At 43.2% G+C, this 14,516-nt stretch overlaps 1 protein-coding gene across 2 annotated transcripts in view; it reads left to right on the plus strand.

Annotated features, from left to right (window-relative positions):
* The window catches only part of LOC149456121 (uncharacterized), a 43,352-nt gene that overhangs the window by 710 nt on the left and 28,126 nt on the right, over nt 1-14,516 (plus strand). The window lies entirely within an intron of this gene.

The following is a 14,516-nucleotide window of genomic DNA, read 5'->3' on the forward strand; positions in this document are numbered from 1 at the left end:
AATTTGGGAATGAAGGTAATGAAACCATATCAGACTTAGCCCTGGTTCACATATACGCGGCCGTGTGAGCCGCGTTTTGCGTGGGCACGAGAGACCATTCATTTGAATGGATTCCCGTACCCGTGACACGCATGGAAGAAGTACCTGCACTTCTTCTGAAAACGCAGCCCACATGAGAACCTCGGTTCCCAGTACGGTTGCGTTTTCCAGTGCGTGCGGCGTGCCATTAAAACTAATGGCACCTACCCGCGGGTCCGTATTTCTCTGTGCGGGTCGGCTGCACGGATTTTCGTGCAGATTCGCAGCGGCACCACCTGCACATATGTGAACCTAGCCTTAACATATGGCATTAGTCTTTCTTGATAGCTCTTCTCAACATTTTATTGGTGGTGTGGGTTCCAGGGGCGGACTGACTATTTGGAAACTCGGGCACTGCCCAAGGGCCCGGGGTCAGTAGGGGGCCCCATGAGATGTCCCTGGTACCTTTTTTCATAGGCTTTTTTGAGTTTGGGCAAGAACACTGGGGCCCCATGATCTCCTATTGCCCGGGGGCCCCATGAGTTGTCAGTCCGCCCCTGGTGAGTTCATCATAGGGTTAGCAGGTGTAGAAAATATAATCAAGTTATCAATAACGATGGATTGCTAATAGGCAAAAAAAACCTTTAACATTTCTAGTCCAAACTAATTTTTTAGTATTGGATAGCATGCCGAAAATCTAGAACCCTGTTGAGCTTTAGGTTCCATGCACACTGGGTGCTTTCATAATGCTGGTAACCTGAGCTGTGTAAAATCATAAAGTCACATTATAGACACATAGACTGTAATCAACGTTTTTTGGCAGGGACGTTTTTTGGCTGGAAAAAAAACCCTGGACTAGAGTTTTTTAGCTGTAAAATGCTTTAACGCTGAAAAACGTGGTAAATTGGTGCAAATTGATGTTTTTGGACTTATTTTGACCAAACGAAAGGCTCCATGCACACTGGGTGTTTTGATAACGCTGGTAACGTTAGCCGTGTAAAGTCACATTGCCAAATGCATTATTGTATTAGCATTTAACAACGTTTTCCCGCGTTTTTCCGCGTTTGCGTTTTTTAGCATTTCTTTGACCCAAAAAAAATTTTTGTCCTCATGCACACTGGACGTTTTTACAGCTGCTGTTTTTGGCTTTTGACATTTTTTTAACGTTTTTTTCCTACAGCCAGTAAACTCCCCAGCATGTTATCCTATGTGTCCATTCACACACAGACTGTAATCAACGTTTTTTGGCAGGGACGTTTTTTGGCTGGAAAAACGCCCCAGAACTAATAGGTTTCTAGAGGAGTTTTTTAGCTGTAAAAACGCACTAATGCTGAAAAACACGGTAAAACGTTACATTTTTTGGAATCCCCCCCCCCCCATTTTTTTTTTGTTGGTCAAAAAAATGCTAAAAGAACCCAAACCCAAAAACACGTCACTAAATGCAGCAAAACGCCTCTAAATGCTAATGCGAAAAACGCTAAAAAAAGCAGAAAAACTCAAATTTTTAACATGACTAATAGCTAACGTTACCAGCGTTATCAAAACACCCAGTGTGCATGGAGCCTTTTGTTTGGTAAAAAAAAGTCCAAAAATGCCAGTTTGCGTCATATTACAGTGTTAGAGCATTTTTACAGCTGGGTTTTTTTTCCAGACAAAAACGTTGAACACAGTCTGCCTTCAGCTGCCATTGTGATGTTGCTGGGCGTCCCATGCGTCCCTGTGCCTTTAAGTAGGGGTGGGCTCCCTCCAGGCAAACCTGCCTTTAATCTATCCACTGCTGTATGTGCTCCAACTTAGTGACTCTGAAACTATACAGCTAGGACCGCAGTACACGGAGGAGCCTTGACATAGGCACTGTGGCTTACGCATGTATTTGCAAATGTGTTCAAACAAAACCCTTTGGTTGGGAACAGAGGAGGAGGAGAGCAGAGGAGATCTGTGATTCAGACACAAAAACGCATGCCCAAACCAGCACATGTGTCACGTGTGTACAGTCACTGAAGTCTATGGGGTCAAAATAATGTAACAAAGCTCCAGAAAAGTACCTTCCCGACCTTCGTGCATCTGAGTGTAGAGATGTGAACAGTCACTAATGAAATGAAGGGGATTTTTGAGAATGAGCATTGTAACGTGAAGGGAAATATGCAAAAACGTCCAACAAAACTCCCAGATGTGAATGTGAGCTGACAAGGCCCATTTACACCATAGCCATCAGTTGTGGTGCATTTTAACGTGCGCATATTAATATGCATTGTCATTTGTATGAGCTGCCAGCACACCACAAGGATCAATTAATGGAGGTGTTTGACTCTTAAGCCATATAAGCTAGGAGTCCATTAAATCTGGTGAGTGTGGACCATACCGGAAGGTGATCACGGATGGTGTGGGCACATTGAATTTCCTTTGGCACTGTTTCTTTGATTGGAGCACTCTTATATTTTGTTATTATTATTATTATACAGGATTTATATAGCGGCAACAGTTTGCGCAGCGCTTTACAATATAAGGGAGACAGTACAATTACAATACATTTCAGTACAGAAGGAATAGGAGGGCCCTGCTCGACATTTTTTTTATCACTGATGGTATTTTATTATGTGTTTAAATGTTTGCGCTGTGGTATTATTTTTATGTTTTGACGGTTTTCATCTATGAACAGCAGCATTAATTAATTAATTGACTGATTTTAGGCGCGGGTTTATTTTACACATTTTGATGGAGGTGTGTTGGGGTGCACCACAGTAATCAATGCACGTGTGGTGTTTTACCTCACATTGCTGTGATGCTTGTTTTACCACACATTACCACGTCACGCTGGAGAGATCTTTCTAATGAAGTCCTATTTCATTTTCATTAAATCAGCACAAGGGATGGATACATGCAATGCAATGTGTCCCTTGTGCTGCTAGCTGATGTGGTAATTGAAATCTGGAGTCCTCTGACACCCCACCCCCTTTACCCCTGCAGCTGTAAACTTCTCAGGCTTCAAATACACAGGCATTGACACTCATCGGCCACTTTATTGGGTACACCTGTTCAATTGCTTGGTAACAGAAATTGCCGATCAGCCAATCACATGGCAGCAACTCAATGCATTTAGGCATGTAGATGATGGTGAATACAACTTGCTGAAGCTTACACCGAGCATCAGATTGGGGACGAAAGGGGATTTAAGTGACCTTGAACGTGGCATGGTTGTTGGTGCCAGAAGGGCTGGTCTGAGTATTTAAAAAACTGCTGATCTACTGGGATTTTCACACACAACCATCTCTAGGGTTTACAGAGAATGGTTCGAAAAAGAGAAAATATCCAGTGAGGGGCAGTTGTGTTGATGAAAATGCCTTGTTGATGTCAGAGGACAGAGGAGAATGGGCAGACTGGTTACTGCAACATTCAGATGGTAGGGTCAGAATTTGGCGTAAACAACATGAAAGCATGGATCCATCCTGCCTTGTATCAACGGTGAACTTCAGGTTGTTGTTGGTGGTGTAATAGTGTGAGAAAATTTTCTTGGCACTAGCAAGGTGTTCCTAATAAAGTGACCGAGAAGTGAATATTACAAGTATTTGGAACAAAGAGCAAGAGGTTAACAGTCTATCTTCACACATATGTGCACACAAGGCTGCTAATAGAAACCACGGGGCCCCATACAGCCAACCTGACAGGGTCCCCCCCAAAAAAACCCACAGTTTACTACGCTTCAGTTATGAATGAACACAAAGAGTGATCAGTATTGATCGCTCATTGTGTTGATTCAGGAAAGGAAGGGAATGGTAAATGTGACATATTTCCTAGACCTTTCCCCCACTACATCCTGACCGATCCTATCATGTGATTGCAGCTGCCGGTGGCAAGGAGAGTAGGGAAGCCAACAGCACTGGGGCACACAGGGGCAAACATAGGGTTCACAGGGAGGGTGTTGGGTGTGGCGGGGGCAATTACTGGAACTGATCCTCTGTATGCTTCTCTCTGCAGCAGATGGAAGCCAGTGGGAGGGAGAGGAGAAAAAGCCAGCTACTGCAAAAAGAGTCATAGAGGGGATCAGTTCTAGAAATTCACCCAGCTGCCTGGGCCCCCCTTGCTGGCCTGGGCCCCATACAGGAGGCCTGGTGGTAACCCCTTATCCACAGCCCTGCATGCACATGATGGCACACTTACTTCTGGGTGTGCTTTCCTCGAGTGATACAAGATCAGGAGCTCCCCGCCTTAACACAGCAGCCATCTTCTTACAGGTCCAGCATTTTCTTGCTTTGTGGATCAGGCAGCTGCTATTGATGAAACTCCTGTGCCTCCAGTTAATTAAATTATCCAAACACCCCCTCCATTCTGGGCATCTTACACATTCAGAGATTGGACCATAACTGTGCACTGTACTGTGCATGTGCCACAAGTTTTGCAGAATAGATGTATAAATTTAGTTTAGCTTTCCAAACAATCAGTTTCCGTTTCAAGTCTGGTTGCTTGTTGGGCATTGGGCCCAAAATAGGTATTCAACCTAAAGTGGAACTCCAGACTAACAGATAAATACACACCTGAATTACAGTACTGTATTTGATATGGATTATTTGTCACAGAACTCGTAATGATCCTCAGTCTTGTCCTTTACCTCACTCATGTACCTGTCGCCTCTATTTTCAGGTTCACCCAGGGGCGGACTGACCATTTGGAAATGCGGGCACTGCCCGAGAGCCCGGGGTCAGTAGGGGGCCTCATAAGATGCCCCTGATACCTTTTTCATAGGCCTTTTTGAATTTGGGCAAGGACACAGGGGCCCCATGATCCCCTATTGCCTGGGGGGCCCATGAGTTGTCAGTCCGCCCCTGGGTTCAGCTTTTTAACTTTCAGGGTCACCTGTTTACCATCGGACTATTGATTAGAAAAGGAATCAATATCTTCACTTTGCTGATTCCTTGTTAATTGTAAATCACCCAGGTTATAAAATTGCCAATTAATATCCCCGCCGGGATACTTGTTTAAGAATTTATTATTAGAATTATTATACAGGATTTATATAGCGCCAACAGTTTGCTCAGCACTTTACAAAATGAAGGTAGACATTACAGTTACAATACAATTTGGTACAAGAGGAAACAGAGGGCCCTGCTCATTACAGCTTACAATCTAGGAGGAAGGGTTGAGTGGTACAAAAGGTAATATCTGTGGGGGATGAGCTGATGGAGGAAATAAATGGCGGTTTACTAGGTAGAAGCAGGATAGGCTTTTGTAAAGAGAAAGGTTTTCAGGGATCGTCTAAAGGTAAATAGATTAGGAGACAGCCAAACAGATTGGGGTAGGGAGTTTTATAGGATGGGAGAAGCTTGGGAGAAGTCCTGGAGGCGAGTATGGGAGGAGGTGACACGGGAACTAGAGAGCAGAAGGTCTTGGGAGGATCACAGAGAGCGGTTTGGTTGATATTTTGAGACCAGTTTGGTGATGTAGTTGGGGACAGAGTTGTGGATGGCTTTGTAAGTTGTTAGTATTTTGAATTTTATTCGTTGGGCGAGTGGAAGCCAGTGGAGGGATTGGCAGAGAGGGGTAGCAGACACTGAACGGTTGGTAAGGTGGATGAGCGTGGCAGCAGTATTCATGATGGACTGAATGTCATTCAGTATATTTGTTTTCACTTCATATGCCTTCATGTATATTTTTTTCTACATTCACACAAAGGCCAAATTTGGCACACACTATATCATTGCCAGGGCTGCTTACAATGTTCACCTTTTATTCCAATGGTTTAACTCTACTTTTCTCTGAAAAAAATGTTGCTATAGCTGTTCAGTCATATTTGCCAGTGTTAGGCCTCATGTACACACTGCTTCTCCTGACATGAGAAAATCAGCGCTAAAAACTCACCTAAGCTGCGGATTTCAAACTAGTTTAGGCAATTTTAGCAATGTTTTGGTGTTTGGGCATTTATTTTATTGGCCAGAGTTTTAATTCATTCAGGCCACTGAAATGAATAAATACTGAAGTGCTAAACTTGTTTAGCAGTGTTCAGTGTTTTTTTGTAGTCAAAATTCCTTCTCCTGAACGGAATTTTAGGGCATTCAGAAAACATCTTCTAAATTCCCCTGCTAGTAAACTGCTGTAAATGTCTATCTATGCATGGACACGTAGGATAACAGAGGAGAGTTCATGCAAACTGCTGTTCCTAAACTCATGTTTTTGGAGCTTTTGGCATTTTTCTTCCTAAGTTGCTGAACACACCTCAATAAATCCTAGGTGTGCTTGCAAACACAGGATTTTATGAGAGTTTAGGAGCAGCAGCGTTTAGAGACAGTAAAATGCTCCTCTCCTGAACAAGATTCTTCTGAGTTTAGGCAGAAAAATGCTTGACTTGGCAAAAATACATGTATACATGTGTAAGCGTGCATTACAGTGTTACTAAACCCGGGACCCTGCCTTCACCACATCTGGTCACAATACACGCAACATGGAAGTGCAATTATTTTAGTAAATATAAACTACTAAATACATTTTCTCATTAGCAGTTAGATCAGTCTTGTGACTTCTATTAGTGTCCAGCAGAGTACTGGTTAAAGCTTGTAGCAGGAGTTTTTGTTGTGCTGTAGGAGGATGCAGATCCCCTGACCTGTCTGTACAGAGCTGATTGGTCCTGTGCTGATCACATGCACTCTCCCAAGGAAAAAAAAACAACTCTCTAGCCATACACACCAAACTGAGCATGTGCAGCTTGTCCCTAGCATCTGTTCTATCAGGAGATATTTGGGAGACACTGGAAGAAGGGAAGGATCAGGGCATTAAACATCCTTTTTACACATGGGGGGGATTAACCCCTTAGTTTCCACAGTGAGTATAACAAGCATGCTTTACTGCATATACAGACTGATTTTACTGTTGTGGGCAGGGGCGTATCCACCGCGAGGCAAACAAGGCATTTGCCTAGGGCGGCAATTTTTAGGGGGGCGGCACTGCCCCCCCTCCCCCCGAAGAAAGGACTTTTTGAACAGCAGGAGGTATGATGTGGGGGAGGGCAGTTGCAGAACGACGATCGTGCACCTCTCCCTCCAGCAGCTGCTGAACCAGGACCAGGGGAATGCCTGGAGCAGGGAGAGAAGCGATGAAAGAGCCCAGAGGAGGTGAGCTGTGTTGTCTTCTGTGGGCTCTCCCTCCTGTCATCCTTCCAGCAGATTACACTGACACTGACCACTGACAGATCATATGGGACTGCACACACCTCCCCCCCACTTCCTGCTGCACAGAGATCAGCAGCCCTTGGAGAGGGGGGAGGGGTGGGTGTGTGTGTGGTCCCATAGGATCTGAGGGGGGGGGGAGGGAAGAGGGAGAGGGAGGGAGGGAAGAGAGAGAGAGAGGGAGGAAAGAGAGAGAGGGAGGGGGAAGAGAGGGGAGAGTGGGATAAAGAGAGAGAGGGAAGAGAGGGGGGGAGAGAGAGAGGGGGGGGAGGGGAGAGGGAGAGAGGGAGGAAGAAAGAGAAAGAAAAAGAGGAAGGGAGAAAGAGGGAGGGAGAGAAAGAGAGAAGGGGAGACAGGGAGAGAAAGAGAAGCGGGAGGGGGGGGAGAGGGGGAGAGAGGGGGGAGAAAGAGGGGGAGATAGAGAGAGGGGGGAGAAAGAGAGAGGGAGAGAGAAAGGGAAGGGGGGGAGAGAGAGAGAACAGAAAAAAGGGAGAGAGAATCATATATACATACACACTTATTGAACTCTCTTATTGGGGAGGGGGGGCGCAACATTTTTGTGTTGCCTAGGGCAGCACAAAATCTAAATACACTACTGGTTGTGGGTTTAGTAACACTTTAAAGCTAGGCTAGTTTAGTGCTTGAGCATTAATTCATTCAATGGCCGGAATAAATTATTATTCGGGCTAATTAAATGAATTAGCACCCAATGGTTGATTCGGCTAAACCCGGCTTAACACGATACATGCATTTACAATTATCAAGCATTTTTCTGCTGCCAGGAGAAAGACATCTAGGAAGTTGGTTTAAAGCGTCCAGTGTCCATGAAGCCTTCTAATTGTCCCAGTCCCTGTCACTGACACATTCGCTGGACAGTTTGGTCTTCATGTAAAGAAATGTGAATTAAGTAAAAAAAATCATGATATACTGAACATCAATTCATTTACTGAATCAAATTTTTAGCTTACGTGTTGCCCTTTAAATGCAATGCTTTGTTTAAAAGCAATTTAGAATAAAGCTGTGCATGTAAAGACATATACACCTAAATTACAGATATTACATGAGCAGAAACATGTGCTTTATAACTCCTCCTTTAAATGATCTAATAATCCATTTTTGTACCTGAGAGTTGTGGAACATGTTTCTCTGTCATAGCTGTAAATGATTAAGCCATGAGCTATAAAAGCCACATTCATGAGAGGTAAATATGTCACTGAACACACCACTAGGGAATGAACTAGCAGACTAGTAAAAAGAATTCCACATACGTTTGATTATACAATTTGGATGGATTGGGTAGAGACCCCTGCAACGACCCACCCTTTTCTCTTACTGTGGTTATGTGACCCCAAAGACAAGTGGATATACCAATGTACAGTATATCTAGTACCAAAACTAAAAAGTCACAAATAGACTGGCAACATGTTGGAACCCCTGTTAGGTCTGTATTGCTCTCTGTGTCCCCTAGAAGATTTACTCTCTCCTGTTGTTCTAGTGATCATTGATCATTGGGACAGAAAGTGATGGGAAATCTTACATTTTTTAGTTGTCACTGGAAGTTCTAGTCTGGAGCAATTAGGAAACCTCCCGGAAACAACACACTTGTGCTGGTTCATAAATATGCGAATTGGATGCGGTTTGGACCGCATTCAATCCACATGACATATGAAAAAACATTGCTTCCAATGGTGCCTGTTCACATATGTCCGGTGCACTGGTAGTGCGGATTCAGTGCGGTTTGAAAGAGTCCTGTATGATTTCTGAGCAGTGCGGTCCAGTTCAGGTGCGGATTACGGGCTATTGACCTCTATGGGACCGTTTCTAAACCACACATGTGTGAACAGGATAATCCTGAGCAGTAATCCTGTCCTGAACCTGATGTAAACCTGACATGAACCATTGAACAGCTACTGTGTCAATTAACTGTGAAACCTGCGCTTCAATCCTCACCACACATGTGTGAATCAGCTGTAAAAGGAGATTATATTACGGGGTCTGTAAAAGTTGGATTTTCACCTTTTCAGAAAGAATTCCAAGTAGAGATATTTTTACTTCTTCCAGCTTGGACCAATGTAACTATGCATATACCTGTTGGATCCCTCTAGAAGCTGGAAACAACTGTAGTAGACACCCCTACTATAGTGATTTCCACTAGCTTCTGGGTCCTGTGCCAGGCAGCTCCTCTGTTGCATTGTGAACACAGAAGGTCATCTGCTTGACACGAGTGCCATTCAGATTATGCATTCCGGTTTCTTAATTAATGCAAATAATTCTCTGATTGGACAAGGTACAGAGCATGACAACACTTCGCCACCTCTCCACCTCATCCAATCAGAGAGCCCTGTGAATTCGATGAGAAAATGCAAAGCAAACTCTGCACCCATGCAAGTGGCTAACCTCCTGTGTCTATAATGCAGCAGAAGAGCTGCCTGGTACAGGACCAGAAGCTAGTGGAGATCACTGTAATAGTGGTGATTTCCAGCTAATAGAGAGATCCCTCAGGTATGGTATATGCATAGTTATATATTGATCCAAGCTGGACCAGTGTAACTTTTTTAAAATATTCATGTCTGAAACTTTTCTTTAACCGTTTATAAATGGCCATGTAACAGAAGCAGTAGGTGTACTACGAGTAACCCTCTTAAAATTCTCCATAGGGGTGCCCCCAACCATCCTTCTTCACTTTGTAAAAAACACCTTACCACCCTTGAAACTTGTTCTGTGTACAAGGTTCATTTACTTGGTGGTAGATTCGAGCTGGTCACAAGCAGAATGAATAAATCACCATCTTGGTCAAAGACCACCATAACCTAAGGTTGGCTGTACATAGATATGCTTCGCTTACAACTGTGTTTATTGTCCTAAGCTGGTCATACATGGATAGAAATTCTGCTGGTTCAGCTGAGATTTGATCCATCTATGGGGCAGGCTGATTGTACCCAAGGTGATCCATTGATCGACTTGGGTACAACCAGCCTGTCTGATTTTTCTACATGCGAATAGCCAGCGGTCCGCACCCCCCCCCCCCAAACCCACCACCAGCAGAAGCATTCGCCCATCAACACTGACTGTGGTGGAAAGGAAGAATTTCAAATAATCTGCAGGATGCCTTACTGGAAATATTTCAAAGTAATTCAGTAAAATATTGCTTTTCAGACAATGAGTATTAATTTAAGTAATGCTGTGGTTCCTACATGAAAATATCTGTCCTTGCCATGTTTCGATGTCAAGTAGTGTACCCTGGGGAGGCTATTACAAGGTTTTTTTTTATATGCATCAGGCTTGTAATTCTCTGACGCAACACCGTCTACTGTAACAAATCGTTATTGTTATTCCACTGTTCCTACAGATGAGATGTGTAAGGTGCCAATTAATGATTAAAATGCATACTACGTGTAATTCAATTGCTTTGTGTTAGACATGAAAATTGATTTCTTGTATTTGCATCACGCGATATAAATAAATAATAAAAGGCGGGGAAACACTAGATTAAATAGTATTAGTGAGTAATAGGCACATACAACAATAATAAAGACAAATTAGCATAAATCACCAAGGGCAGTGCTGGGTATGCAGCATACAAAAATGTCAGAATGTATACTCTGAAAAATTATGTGTAATGCAGAAATGGAAGCATATGTTTAATAAGATCTGTTCTCACTTGGCTTAAATTTATTATTATTTTTTTTTTGATCCCCTGAATATTTTCAACTCTAAACACACGGCAAGCTGACAGCTATTTCTTACCATTAGTATCTGTTAGCCTCAATTTATGTTAACCACTTGCTCTCCAGAGGATTTACCCCCCCCCCCCTTCCTGACCAGGCCATTTTATGCGTTACAGCGCTACGTTACTTTAACTGACAATTGTGCGGTCATGCAACGCTGCACCCAAATGAAATGTATGTCCTTTTTTTCCTACAAATAGAGCTTTCTTTTGGTGGTATTTGATTGCCTGTGTGTTTTTTAATTTTTTGCGCTGTAATAAAAAAAAAGACCGACAATTTTGAGAAAAAAACAATATTTTATACTTTTTGCCATTAAACATATCCAATAAAAAAATTAAAAAATCAAATTTCGTCATACATTTAGGCCAAAATGTATTCTGCTACATGCTACATGCCTTTGCTAAAAAAAATCCCAATATGTGTAAATTAATTGGTTTACGTTAAAGTTAAAGTGTTTAGAAATTGCGGTATGTATACTGGGATTTTTTTTTTAAATCTTTACTTGTAATGGTGGCGATCAGCGGGACTGCGGTGGGCATTCTGACACTGGGGGGGAACTGACTTGGTGTCACTGACATCCCCAGTGAAACCAATACAATGATCAGTTCTAATGAAAAGCACTGACACTGTACTAATGGACTAATGGCACTGGGCAGGAAGGGGTTAACGTGGGGTGATAAAAGGGTTAACTGTGTGCCATTTTACATAGTGGGCTGTGCTTGTGCTTCACTGTAAGCACACTGCTTTGCATGGCTGTGCTATGCACAGTCATGCAAAGCCGTGTGCTGGAGCTAAAGGGGAGAGAACTGCTTTGTTTACAAACAGTTCTCCCCCCTGTTGGAGATGCTCGACAATCACCGGGTGCCAGTGAGTAATCACCGGCCGGGACCCTGTGATTGACAGCTCAGGCCACAAATGCGGTGCGGGTAGGAAGCGTGCCACCTACCCGGAAATGCAAAATCACATATATATATATATATATACACACATGTGATTTTGCACACCCGTGCTACCCTGTAGCAGTACTTCTGCTATAGGACGGACAAGAAGTGGTTAACCAAGAAATAACAACTAGAAAAAAACATTGCTATAGCTCATATATTTGGCTTCCATCCCATAGATTTCTATCAGGATGGAGCCAACTAAAACAAAGAACACCGTCACAAGGAAGGAACGGCATATTGCCACGTAAACCACCTACTTCTTAAAGGACTCCCTAATATTTAGATAGCTCTCCTGACACTAATCTGAAATGCTGAGCAGAAACAAAAGAGTATTCAGCTATTTTGTTTTATACCCAGGGTTGTTATGTACCAAAACTTTTGTATTATTTAAAAACTAGCAAATGTGCCCATTCATGATCGGGGTCATTTTTGGAGTCAGTGCAAGTTATTGATTGTGGTAATTTTGTGAATGTGAAATTTCTAATTCATGTATGTACAGTATCTCCCAGAAGTGAGTACACTCCTCACATTTTTGTAAATATTTTATTCTATCTTTTCATGTGACAACACTGAAGAAATTACACTTTGCTGCAATGTAAGGCAGTGAGTGTACAGCTTGTATAACGGTGTAAATTTGCTGTCCCCTCAAAATAACTCAATACACAGCCATTAATGTCTAAACCGCTGGCAACAAAAGTGAAAATGTCCAAATTGGGCCCAATTAGCCATTTTCCCTCCCCGGTGTCATGTGACTCGTTAGTTTTACAAGCTTTCAGGTGTGAATGGGGAGCAGGTGTGTTAAATTTGGTGTTATCGCTCTCACTCTCTCATACTGGTCACTGGAAGTTCAACATTGCACCTCATGGCAAAGAACTCTCTGAGGATCTGAAAAAAAGAATTGTTGCTCTACATAAAGATGGCCTAGGCTATAAGAAGATTGCCAAGACCCTGAAACTGAGCTGCAGCACAGTGGCCAAGACCATACAGCGGTTTAACAGGACAGGTTCCACTCAGAACAGACCTCACCATGGTCGACCAAAGAAGTTGAGTGCACGTGCTCAGCGTCATATCCAGTGGTTGTCTTTGGGAAAAAGACGTATGAGTGCTGCCAGCATTGCTGCAGAGTTTGAAGGGGTGGGGGGTCAGCCTGTCAGTGCTCAGACCATATGCCGCACACTGCATCAAATTGGTCTGCATGGCTGTCGTCCCAGAAGGAAGCCTCTTCTAAAGATGATGCACAAAAAAGCCTGCAAACAGTTTGCTGAAGACAAGCAGACTAAGGGCATGGATTACTGGAACCATGTCCTGCGGTCTGATGAGACCAAGATAAACTTATTTGGTTCAGATGGTGTTAAGCGTGTGTGGCGGCAACCAGGTGAGGAGTACAAAGACAAGTGTGTCTTGCCTACAGTCAAGCATGGTGGTGGGAGTGTCATGGTCTGGGGCTGTATGAGTGCTGCCGGCACTGGGGAAGCTACAGTTCATTGAGGGAACCATGAATGCCAACATATACAGTGACATACTGAAGCAGAACATGATCCCCTCCCTTTGGAAACTGGGCCGCAGGGCAGTTATTCCAACATAACGACCCTAAACACACCTCCAAGAAGACCACTGCCTTGCTAAAGAAGCTGAGGGTAAAGGTGATGGACTGGCCAAGCATGTTTCCACACCTAAACCCTATTGAGCATCTGTGGGGCAACCTCAAACGGAAGGTGGAGGAGCGCAAGGTCTCTAACATCCACCAGCTCTGTGATGTCGTCATGGAGGAGTGGAAGAGGACTCCATTGGCAACCTTTGAAGCTCTGGTGAACTTCATGCCCAAGAGGGTTAAGGCAGTGCTGGAAAATAATGGTGGCCACACAAAATATTGACACTTTGGGCCCAATTTGGACATTTTCACTTAGGGGTGTACTCACTTTTGTTGCCAGCAGTTTAGACAGTAATGGCTGTGTGATGAGTTATTTTGAGGGGACAGCAAATTTACACTGTTATACAAGCTGTACACTCACTACTTTACATTGTAGCAAAGTGTCATTTCTTCAGTGTTCTCACATGGAAAGATATAATAAAATATTTACAAAAATGTGAGGGGTGTACTCACTTCTGGGAGATACTGTATGTGTTATGGAATAAAGTGGGCAAAGAAGGGATCGGGGCAGTAAATATCCAATACATGTGGCACGGAATGTCATTATATAAGATAAAAACAGCACTGAAAGTATAAAACCGCAAAAAAATGGATAGAAAATAATTCTTATTGGGTACTCTTTATATTTTGCATATTTTGGCATTTTTGAGCTTTAAAAAAAAAGGAAACATGCAGAGATCCTTTGGATAAATGGTGACTGATCTTCTGTGGCCAAATGGGAATACTTCTGCTGCTTGGTGACAAATTATATACAGTGATGGTTGTGAGATATTATTAGCACGTTATGTTCAGTGAGAACAGACAACCATGACCATTGGTGGGAGATTCTGAACAGTGAGTGATGTCATTATGTGATAGATTTAGATACAAAAATACAGCCACTGGTGAGAGCAGACTGTCTTGATTGAGTGGAAGACCTATGAGATAATGGTATACATAGTATGGAGCATTAGACAAAATAGGGCACACAGAAACTCACTCGATTCCACATGGCAAAGCTCACACTCTCCCGCTACACACA

Source organism: Staurois parvus, unplaced genomic scaffold, assembly GCF_062004578.1.
Source record: "Staurois parvus isolate SC_StPar_1 unplaced genomic scaffold, SC_StPar_1.0 ptg000375l, whole genome shotgun sequence".
Taxonomy (NCBI): domain Eukaryota; kingdom Metazoa; phylum Chordata; class Amphibia; order Anura; family Ranidae; genus Staurois; species Staurois parvus.